The sequence below is a fragment of the Coenobita brevimanus genome, chromosome 11 (genome assembly GCF_032717465.1).
Source record: "Coenobita brevimanus isolate Jiangsu-jjx chromosome 11, ASM3271746v2, whole genome shotgun sequence".
Classification (NCBI taxonomy): domain Eukaryota; kingdom Metazoa; phylum Arthropoda; class Malacostraca; order Decapoda; family Coenobitidae; genus Coenobita; species Coenobita brevimanus.
Genome location: NC_136964.1, coordinates 970,171 through 982,325, shown reverse-complemented (window position 1 = coordinate 982,325; position 12,155 = coordinate 970,171).

Genomic DNA, 12,155 nt, shown 5'->3' with positions numbered 1-12,155 from the left:
AATCATGGGAAAACGATTCCAATCCCACGAAGCAAAATACTTCTTGGTTAACAGAGTTGTAAATATCTGGAACAGATTACCCTCAGATACCGTGAACAGTATCTCAATTGAGACATTCAAAAACAAATTAGACAAGTATTTGCACGAAAATCCTCAGCTGACTCTTTCTCTGTCCGAATAACTTGCTTTTATAGCTACGGTACATGTAAGGTCATGCCCCCTTAGTCTACAAGACACCCCGTAAACAATGTACCCGTACATAGTGTTGCGTCACGATATTATACCTTTTCAATTTATTCGGTGCAAACAAAGCAATATAAGCACAGATTAGGATCTGCACAGATAACCCTGAGTTAACGGTCACTACTCTTACTTTCGACCTGTGATGGGCTGTGGATCACTGAGGGTCCCTGTTAGTCAAGTGACCACCATCGGGATTTTTTTAATGTACCAGGGGTCACTGCTTCAGGATGAAACTTGTGTACTGTCCCACATGGGAGAGTTCCTTGTCTCAGTGGAGTGAACGGAGCTATTGCCTGATTGACTGCTGCCTACCTAAAAAGCGCCAGGGAAGGTTGCCGCACCACCCCTAAACATCCACTCTGTGCATTGCACATCCACACTGTGCACTGTGCAGTCCCCTTGTATCTAAGACACCCGTCCTATATACTTTTCAGTCTCCCCAGCGCAAAGAAAGCAATATAAGCACAGATTAGGATCTGCACAGATTACCCTGAGTTAACGGTCACTACTCTTACCTTCAACCTGTGATGGGCTGTGGATCACTGAGGGTCCCTGTTAGTCAAGTGACCACCATCGGGATTTTTTTAATGTACCAGGGGTCACTGCTTCAGGATGAAACTTGTGTACTTGTCCCACATGGGAGAGTTCCTTGTCTCAGTGGAGCAAACGGAGCTAGGGCCTGATTGACTGCTGCCTACCTTAAAAGCGCCAGGCAAGGCTGCTGCACCACCCCTAAACATCCACACTGTGCAGTGTGTAGCTTCCACGTTATGTCCACAGACTTCCCATTAACTCAGTGTAACCGGTTTATAATGTCATGCCGTAACTATTATTTTATTTGTTTACTTTCTCTTTCAGGTTACTCTATCGGGTAGCTTATAGATAAAGTATTATAGAATGTGACTTTTCCTTTCCAGTGTTTCCTATAAAATTTCCATGTCAGTTTTTCCATGCTGCATGGTGGTTTTTCTCACTTTTTCCTGGAGGGTTTGGTGGTGGGGGGAGCCTTCTTGTTTTCCTATCCTTATCCTTCAACATGTAGAGTTAGATCTTGTAGTCATAGTTTTCTCTAACAAGCAGCCTCGAAAGGACCATAAGGTCTGTTGCTGTTTGCTTTCCTGTGTAATCCTGTGTAAAAATCAGTACTGTTACCTGGGTTCCTAATCCTGGAGGCTGGGGGGGAGGGTGAGTGGATCTATACGCTCATCGGTTTGTGTATGTTTGTTTAAGCTTTTAACATTACCAATTCTTTTTGGTTCTCTTTTACTAATCGGTGAGGGCTTTGATGGTATTTCCTTTATGAATTCATTGTCAAAGTCTATTCCATTCATTTCTGGGAGTAAAGTTATTTTCTCTGCTCTCATGCATCTTAAGCCCAGTAACATATGAGCTTTAATTGCTAAGTTATCAACGATATAGAAAAATGCAGAGATTGGTCTTGTAGTCTCTGTGAAACTGATGTTTAACCTTATCATACCTTTTACTGTGACTTGTTTTCCATCTACTGTATTTAAATCTAAATCACATTCTTCCAGAAAAGTTACTTTCTTCTTATTTTTAAAAATTCTGTTTATTTCTTTTTGTGTTATTAAGTTCACTGGAGAGTCTGTGTCTAAAAATAAGGAAACGTTTTGATCCTCACATACAGCTGGTATCAAGATACACTCATTTCCCAACATGCCTCCTATGTGAATTTTAGACTTGCTTTTCTTTACGTTTGTTCGTTTTTTGTCGTGACTTGGTCTTCCCCCGATTTGAACATAGACACTAATTTTTCTACTGTTTTCCAGTTACTGGTCCAGCACCCTTGGCACTGATGATGTCTACAGAACGGACCAAATCCTTGTGTCTTTTGTCTATCCTCTTTTGTTTTGATAAAGCATTCATTGCTATAGTCTGTTCCATATAAACTGGCGGAGAGAAACCTTTATTTTCCTTCCCAAGTCTGGGTCAAACGCAGAACGCAGGTGACCTTTGAAGGATTATCCCCCTCTTTCCTCAAGCCCCTCCCTTCTCCCTACTCTCCTGAGAGAGAGAGAGAGAGAGAGAGAGAGAGAGTGTGTGTGTGTGTTTGTGTGTGTGTGTGTGTGTGTGTGTGTGTGTGTGTGTGTGTGTGTGTGTGTGTGTGTGTGTGTGTGTGTGTGTGTGTGTGTGTGTGCGTGCGTGCGTGCGCGCGTGTAGGTGTAGGTGCATGTGTGTGTGTCTTTATTATCTGTGGAGAGCCTTTTTCTGTGCTATCCTTGTGTTATTCTCATAGATTAGTCTTATTCCTGTTGGAGCTGCCTATCATGGACCAAAAGGTCTACTGAGGTTATCCTCTCTTCTTGCAGTATGTTCTTATGTGTAACTTTTAGCAACTTACATGATTGTTGTATTAATATTTCAAAAACTATCTAAGACAGGTTTCAAAATTTCCCATTCATCTTAGACGCACACACACACACACACACACACACACACACACACACATGCTTCCACGCAGGCGCATGTAAAGTATATTCTCTATCGACATTTCTTATAAAAATATGTGGAACCTGCTGGGATTCTTGGGTGAGTATAGCTTGAGATGAATGGTAACAAAGAAGAGGAAGGAGGGAATGCATGAGTGGAGCACCTGCTGACCCGTACTGGTTCAGGTGTGCGTTTGGCCTCAGGTCAAGATGGGTGGAGCATTTGCCCTGAGGTCACATGCAGCATTTCCTTGAACGCCCTTGTTGATGCTTCCCAACATCCCGCCCAGGTCACTTATAATAATGGACAACGCATCATACCACTGCAAAATCATAAATAAATCACCAACACAGAGCTTACGAAAACAAGAAATTATAAAGTGGCTTCTTGATAACAACCTCCCTCATAACCCTCTGCACACTACGGCTGAGCTGCTACACCAAGTGAAAAAAAAAAAAAAAAACAAATAAAGACAAGCAATTGTTTGAAATTGATGAAATCGCCAATAATCCTGGTCACCAGGTGCTGCGGCTTCCTCCCTATCATTGCCAGCTCAACCCCATACAGCTGATTTGGGCTCAGGTCAAGGATGATGTGAGGAAGAGAAACTCAAATTCTTCTCGAAAATTACGAGTGATCGAAGATCTATCTATCTATCTATCTATAGCCCGACGCCCTAATCCCGCAAAGGGTGGCCGCAGACAAAACGCCTCCAAGTCACTCTGTCACCCACCATTTGACTCCCCTCCCCCCAACTCACCCCCCCCTCCCTCATATACCTCTGACGAGAAATGCGATAGAAAAAATAACAGCGGAAAACTGGCAGAAATGTGTGGCACATACAAAAAAAAAAAAATAGAAGAATTTTTGAGAAATGACATTGTTTTAAACCACATGGTAGAAAATTTTGTTATCAATATATCGAGCGAGTCCAGCAGCGATGAAGATGAATAAACAAGTGTTGTGTGAGGTGTCTTGTGTATACTTATTGTAAATAAGAGCTGTAAATATAAATATAAGCCATTTACATGCAATGTTTAATATTATACGAGAGAGAGAGAGAGAGAGAGAGAGAGAGAGAGAGAGAGAGAGAGAGAGGAGGGAAGGAGGAAAGAACAGAGAGGGAGGGGAGGGATAAACATTCCCTTTTCCTATTCATCACACACACACACACACACACACACACACACACACACACACACACACACAAACGAGAAGGGAGAGAGAGAGAGAGGGTAATGAATATTTCACCATTTTTTTTTATATAAAACTCTATCTTGATAGAAGCTATTTTCAGCAAAACATATGACTGATATTTTAATACTTATAAGGGTTCACCATTTCGCGATGAATTGGTGATTTTCTTAGGTTTGCCAATCAGGATAGAACTCGTAATAATGCCTTCAAATTACACAAATTCATGTTTGGATTGGATGTAGGATTAATTAATAATAGGTCAGAAAATAAAATATGATTGCTATATTTGAATATTACACAATAAACAGTTCAAATCTCTCTCTCTCTCACTCTCTCTCTCTCTCTCTCAGGAAGTGGAAGGAGAAGGGTAGGGCTGGAGAAAGAGTCAGGTGAGGTCACTTTAATCCCTTTGTACGGGCACCTGTGTTCGACTAGGACTTGAGCGTACTTCTTCCGCCACTTTATATGGAACAGAGTTATAGTGTGTCCTGGTTTTGCACAATAATGACATAGAATGGACCTATCTCTTGACTGTGATCTACGAGGTGACGTCCCATATTTAGTGGTGTCTGTGGCGCGAGATCTGCTTGGACTGCGTGGAAACTTACGAAACTGCCTGTAACCTGGTGTTTGTAATCGTAGTCTCGACGCGTTTGGTTGTTTGCTCTGCCTGCTTTCGGGTCGCGATCGATTTTGTTCTCTGTCTGGGGTAGTTGTAGCTGTTTTCACAGCTGATAGTCTCGGGCAGTCTTATTCTGCTAGAATGTGATTGTGTTCGATCAACCCTGCTATGCTACACTGCATCTCTACCTCGTTCATTAAGTCTAGTAAGCACATCCCTGGGGTGTACGTTATCATCTTGGCGATCTTAAGGGTCCCATCACGTAATTTACACAAAGCATCTAAATAACCATTGATGTCCACGACGAAGTCAGGGGACATCTTTCCATCTCCTATTATCCAGTTTGAGTTTTCTAAGGTAGCTAATAATGTCCTTTTGATCGTGGAGACATCGGCAGTTATTTCACTGAGCACATGATTTGTAGTGTGCTCCCTTACAAGATCTACAATCTTATGTAATTCTGGGATTATACCTGGCAAGAAGTTCATACATCCAGAAAATTTCTTCAATAATTCAGTTTTAAATTCATGATAATTATGTCTTAGCTCCGAGAAGCTTGTATGACCTAAACAAATTTCCTACCAGACATCTTTCCTAACTAATCCAAGAGGAAAAAATAGCGATTTTCTCTTGTTCATCTGTAATGTGCCTTTTTACGAAGATCTGTTCGCATTGATTAACCAGTGAAATGACATCAATATGGTCTTTTTCTGTGGCAGAGAATTTCGGGGCAGTTTTATCCTCATGGTTGACGTAAACATTAGTTGGGGATGTTTGATCTGTGGTATTCATCTTCACTGGTTGCTCTGTTAATTTAACTTGGACTTGTTTATCGTTGTGTGAGGGAATAGTGGAATAGGTTTTCCCTGAACGATGAACTCTGTTAAGTATATTTTCATAGGTATGCAAGTCAGAGACAAAGTTCTCACTCGTTACATCAAAGGGGGTTTGCCAATCATCATCATTATCATCTAGAATTGAGGTATTAGTTTCTTTATCTTTAGTTTCCTGTGAATTTTATAGGGTGGGTGTGTTGCCCTGGTGCTCTCCTAATTGTGTATCCACAGTGGCTGCTAACTGTGAATCATTTGGTACTAACACGGGTGGAGGTGAAAATATTCCTGTCATATCACTAAGTTAAAAAGAATTCATGTTGCTAATGTATGGTGTTATGAAATACGTCTTTTGTTTATGTCCTAACTAAATAGATGAGTAAATGAGTTGTAATAAATGATAGTGAGTGTATCAGTGTATATACATATAAAATTTAAAGCACTGAGAAGAAATTTGTAAGTATAATTACACCCACTTGATACAGATGCCACACGGAGAGGCGAGTCGAAGCAGCTGTCGATCTCGGAAGATAAATGCAGAGTTTAATAAAGATCTCCTCTTGATAATTCTAGGGCTGTGTTGATGGACGATATTACTCAGGAAATTCCATGGCCTGATGAATGTAGTGTTAAACAGCTGTACTCACAGGCGAACCTCATCATAGAACGTCGAATTCCCACTCAATACTGTGGAAATAAATGAGTATGAGTAGGAGCTATGTGAATAATGAGTAATGAGTAGTGGGTGAGAAGTGCCTGGTGTCAGTCACACGTTGATTGGCGTGGCATTGTCTCAGCAAACACGCATGGTGATGTCGTCTCAGCAGATACACATGGTGACGTCGGCTTCCCACACTTGTAGCTGTGGTGAGTAACTGAGTAGCGATGAATAACCTGAGTGAGGAAAGTCTAGTTGGACCCTTCTTCTTATTTGATCTCTCCACTACCTGCCGGTTCTATGGTCAGCCTCTTTCTCAGCTCTGATTGCTACATTCTCGTTTAACAGGGGTCGTGTCACGTGTGCTATACTGTCGTGGAAACATCTTGAACACTGTATGTCTGTGTGTACTGTATGTACAGCTTCCGGTGCAGGACCAGCATTCCTTCACTTTAAGAGTTGCAAGCTAATTTCCTTTTGCTTGATTCTTGCTGATACACTACCTATCTTACACCCTGGCTTGGTGCTTCTATCTATCTGTCTATCTACCTAACTGTCTAGCTGTCTATGAGTTGTATTATTATATTATGGAGTCCTGACATGTGTGTGTGTGTGTGTGTGTGTGTGTGTGTGTGTGTGTGTGTGTGTGTGTGAGAGAGAGAGAGAGAGAGAGAGAGAGAGAGAGAGAGAGAGAGAGAGAGAGAGAGAGGAGGTGGTGGTGGTGGTGGTGGTGTGGGGTAGGGTGGGTGGATGGATGGATGGACGTGTGTGTCTGTGTATGAGAGAGAGAGAGAGAGAGAGAGAGAGAGAGAGAGAGAATCAAATTATGGCCAAGGTCAGACTAAAATTGGAAAAAAAAGAATAATAAACCAACACACACACACACACACACACACACACACACACACACACACACACACACACACACAGCTTAATAGCCAGGTAGATAAAGACAAGGGTAAACAGAGATAGATATGTGAGGAAAATTTTATAAGAGTCAGAAATTAATCATACGAAGACATGAAAGAAACAGATAAACAAAGAAAAACAAATATAAACGGAGAGAGAGAGAGAGAGAGAGAGAGAGAGAGAGAGAGAGAGAGAGAGAGAGAGAGAGATCCACCTGCAGCCTCACTGATAAATATACTTCAGGGAAATTTTACAAGAAAGGCGGAAATTAGTAAAAAAAAAAAAAAAAAAAAGAAAAGAAAAGAAAAGATACTAGAGACAAAAAAAGATACTCCCTAGCATGGGTTCCACAGTCGATGCACATAGCCTGCTTCTCTCCGCCCCCCATTGACAGCTCCAGCACCCAAAGTGTACACCCACGCACCAAAGTTTCTGTACCCCCTTCGGTGGCAGGAAGTGGAAGTCAGGGCTGGGATGTTCAAAAGATCGTTGCCAGACGCCGCTATGATCATCGTAACGCGCTCGTAGCGGCCATCTTTGATCGTGAGCTACAACAACCGCTAAGGTGTATCTTCTACCGCTCGCGGCAACGCTCGTAGCTCACGATGATGCGATCGTAAAACCCGTTCCGTTCCGTTCCTATCGTTCATAATGCAACCCAGCTAATAGTCGCTGAGCCAATCAGAAGAAGATTTCATAAACCTTGAAAGATTGTGGGCCAATCAAAATGGAGTTCCAAAATGTTAAATACATTTATCCAAGCGCGCCATTACATCACTCAAACAAGTACGATATTCATCCCAAGACATACAAGACATGACAAGTGACGAGTCCCCTACCAAACGAATTCGTCGAGCAAAGTTTACACATGAGATGATGGCGTTAATACAGGGTTGGCTCGACAGACAGACAGTGCTGAAGAACAATCACATCACCTTGGGTATAACTATAGTGTGGGTGAAAGATCCACATCATATTAACAAAACGTAGTGATGATTTTGAAAATATGGAGATCCAAACTGAGACCCTTTTACCTGAATAAACTATACAGTATATCATTGGCTTCAGACTGTATCATTACAACTCCCACAGACTTAAACCATGTTTTAATGAACAGTGCATCGGTCTGCATTTTTACAGATGTAAGGGGGCACGATAGCTCAGTGGTAAAGCATCGAGCTCGTAATCGGGGGATTGCGAGTTCGAGCCTCGCCCGGGACTGCCGTGCCGGGAGTGGTAGGGCGCTCCTGTAACCTAGCGGGGCTATATGATCCAAAATAGGGTCTAGCTCGGGGGAACGCCTTTTTTCCATTTACAGATGCAAGCAGTAGAAACGAAAAATTCCACCTCTTTGCTTACCTCTTGACATCTTAACTTCCTTAATTAAGAGATTTTCTGTACAACACGTGTGCCACTCTTAATTATTCTGCTCACACGTCCCTGTGTTAAGCCTAATGTGTCTGCCAACACACTCTGAAATGAGCCACTTGCATAAAATCTGAATGTCATTAACACCTGCAAATGACATGGCACAGCACGGGATCTTCTTGTCGCTGGTCCAACTAGTGGTTCAACTCTTGCACACCAGTGAAGGACTTATTGTCTGAGAAACCTATAATATCTCAACAAATGTTCGCCACTGTAAGCAGATGGATACATTATGTCTTTGTAGTTCCTCTCAAATCTCATAGCTCTTCGTAATGCCAGTTCTACCTGTAAAACCACTTGTAACTCCATCTTCGTTCACAGAAAAGGGTAAATAAACAAACTTAGCATCACATGATTCGGTTTGTTTATTAGAGAAACATTCACTATGCGACACTACGATCAGCTTAAGGGTGCTTGTCAGAAATCGTAACGCTACGAGCAAATATGGCGGATGGAGGATCGTAAAATTTGTTTGAACATACACCTTAGCGGTTTACGAGCGCGCTATGATTATCGTACCCGCTACGATGATCTTAGCGGCCGTTACGAGCTTTCGAACATCCCACCCCAGGGTTGGAGTGAGGGCAGGCGAACGAATAACTGAGAGTGGTAGTTTGGTCTGAGCTATGAGGCGAATGGTGAGAAACTTAATGAAACTGGGTTCGAAACATTTACATGCTGTTCACCCGCAAAACATTTTGCGTTCGTGACATACATAGCATTTATTATAACATAGGCTACTATGTTATCATGGAGTCCTGTGAAACTGGTCTAGACACGACTCATCTGTTTCGGATCCTCATCATACATATAAAGCACCGAACCAGTTATATATAAGCTGCGACTGGTCAGCGATAATTTTTGTGAATATGTTATTCCTGGATTGTCTATAGCTATAATATAAAATGATTGTGATTTTAATGCTGATTCCCACAGTAGCTGTGGGGAAGGTTACAAATGTTAAAATTATTTTATGTGGACGAATAAACCACACTGTGATGGGCAGCGGAGAGCATTCACCAAATTAGAAGAAAACAACAGAAAATATTATGAGACAACGAAGATACAGTTGTGGTATCCTCATCCGCCTTGTTATCCAGGCCTTTACTGTTGCTTCACCTCATACGTGCATTGTTTTCCTTCAGTCTCTGTCTCTTCTATTGCTGTTACTTTCCGGTATCCTCTTACTGCGTGCCGTCATATTCCTTAGGGGGTTTCTAGTCATCCGGTCCTATAACGCCTACTGTATTACAGTATTCGTCACATCATCACTTCCACACAAATAATGTTAGCACAAGACTGCTGAATCTGTTACTACCATTATTGACACTGCCACTACTAACCCCCCTTATCCCATTGAGTGTCTAATTTCCCTCACAATACCACAACTGCTACTCCTGCTGATAATCCACTATTAATCTGTATAATAATAAATTTGATTGTCCTTATGTCTGTGTATCTGATAACCACATATTCCCTGTCCCACCGCCGACAACTCATCACTTACCTCCCCCCTCCTACTGCTGCCCCAGTTACACCCCCTCTTTCCCAGCTATCATTGACTCCACTCCTCCCCCACTCCGACACCACACAACCCCTCCCCTCATCCCGGGGCCACCAGGCCTGTTGTCCACCCTTTACCGGTGAATATACGTGGTATGCATTAATAATGAAAGAAAGGCATTCGGGAGCCGAATGCTAATCGCTTGCCAGAACATGCTGTTGGCCAAGTCTAACATTTAGGCTTTATCTTGATATCCTGAAGGTTTCATGTTGATAGCTCAAGCCGTTCATTAGATAGAATGGTGCTAAAGGAGGGCGATAAGAACTGTTTCACCTTGGCAGCCATTTTGGTGACCTGACGTTGACCCTGAGTGCCCATTTTCAAACTCGTCCAAGATTTTGGCCATGTCTTGATACCCTGAAGGTTTCATGTTGATAACTCAAGTCGTTCATGAGATATAATGGACACACACACACACACACACACACACACACACACACACACACACACACACACACACACTCACTCACACATACACACACACACACACACACACACACACACACACACACACACACACACACACACACACACACACACACACAGATGCAGGCAATTACATTATCGCCCCACATTCTAAAGGCGGGCGATAATAATAATTATAAATATAACAGCAACAACACAGGTGTGTAGTGTTTCTAACATTACGTATAAAAACTGCAGACCTAATCATGCTTATGTGAAACGTCACATGTGTATTTTAGTATGTTGTAAGCATGCCGTGCACTGTTATTTTTCCCAAACAGCTGTAGTGATCCCACGAATGACTACAATGGGTTGTATTATCATGGTGATGTGATGTAGGGAAGGTCCAGTGGTGATGATAAGGACGGTCTGTGGTCGGTCCTGTGGTTAATATAACAGTGTTCCTTAACATAAGCATGATTAGGTCTGCAGTTTTTATACGTAATGTACGTGTGTGCAAATAACCTATGTATGTATTTATGTATGAAGGTATGTATGTTTTATGTATGTATTAATGTATGTATGTATGTATGTATGTATTAATGGATGGATGGATGGATGGATGAATGGATGGATACATGATCTCTCTCTCTCTCTCTCTCTCTCTCTCTCTCTAAAAAAAAAAAAAAAAAAAAGCAAATTCAGTCTGTGCAGGAGACAATGAAAAACACAACTGGGCCATTTAGGAGTTCATTGACTTTTTCTGAGAGAGAGAGAGAGAGAGAGAGAGAGAGAGAGAGAGAGAGAGAGAGAGAGAGAACGCACCTAACCAAGCAAGAAATGACTGGACAAGCTTCTCTCAGTATATCTATCTGTGTATCTATCTGCCTATCTATCCGTCTGTCTATCTATCTATTTAACAACCTGTCTAGCTATCTACCTGTTTACGTATCTATGTATCTATTAATCTATCTAGCCATCCATCTATCAATATCTGTCTATCTACCCATCTATCTATATCTATCTATGCACTCATCTATCTGTCCTTCTATACACCTATATCTATCTATCTGTCTATCCATATTGTTTAACACCTGGCCTCACACACACACACACACACACACACACACACACACACACACACACACACACATTTTTGAGTGTGCTTGTTGCTGTCATCCATTTCTCTCTCCGCCTTTTTATCTGCATATTTTAGAGGGTGACTATAGTGCATCCTGACTACAATGAATTTCCTATTACCACTACCAGGAGAGAAGTACCCGGTAGTAGTAGTAGTAGTAGTAGTGGTGGTGGTGGTGGTGGTGGTGGTGGTAGCTGTGATTGTTGTTGTAGTGGTGGTATTGTTATTAATATTATTATTATTATTATTATTATTATTAAGCGAATTCGAAGGAGGGAGGAGGCGAGGTAGGCCAAGGAGAAGATGGAGAGATATGGTGGATGAATGTGTTTGGAAGAGAGGTTTGGAAGTCGGTGAGGCTAGGGAACTGACAGGAGATCGAGCTGGCTGGAAGAATTCTGTGAGGAGATATGCATGATCAGGGATTTTTGGCACCCCTTTTTAACGTGGCAGCGTCTAGATTGACTCTGTCGGATACGATATGTGAAGCTACAGAACGTGGTGAATGTTTTTGGTGTATCCGATAGAGCCAGGATTCCGGGGGCTTGAATGATGAGTGAATGGAAGCGTGGCCCATTGGATTGGGCAATTTTGGGCTGTCTGGACATTGCTACTCCTCACCCTGCCCTTGGGTGGGAAAGGAGGTCCGGATGATGATGATGATGATTATTGTTCCGTCACTTTTCGTCTCCTATTTTCACCAT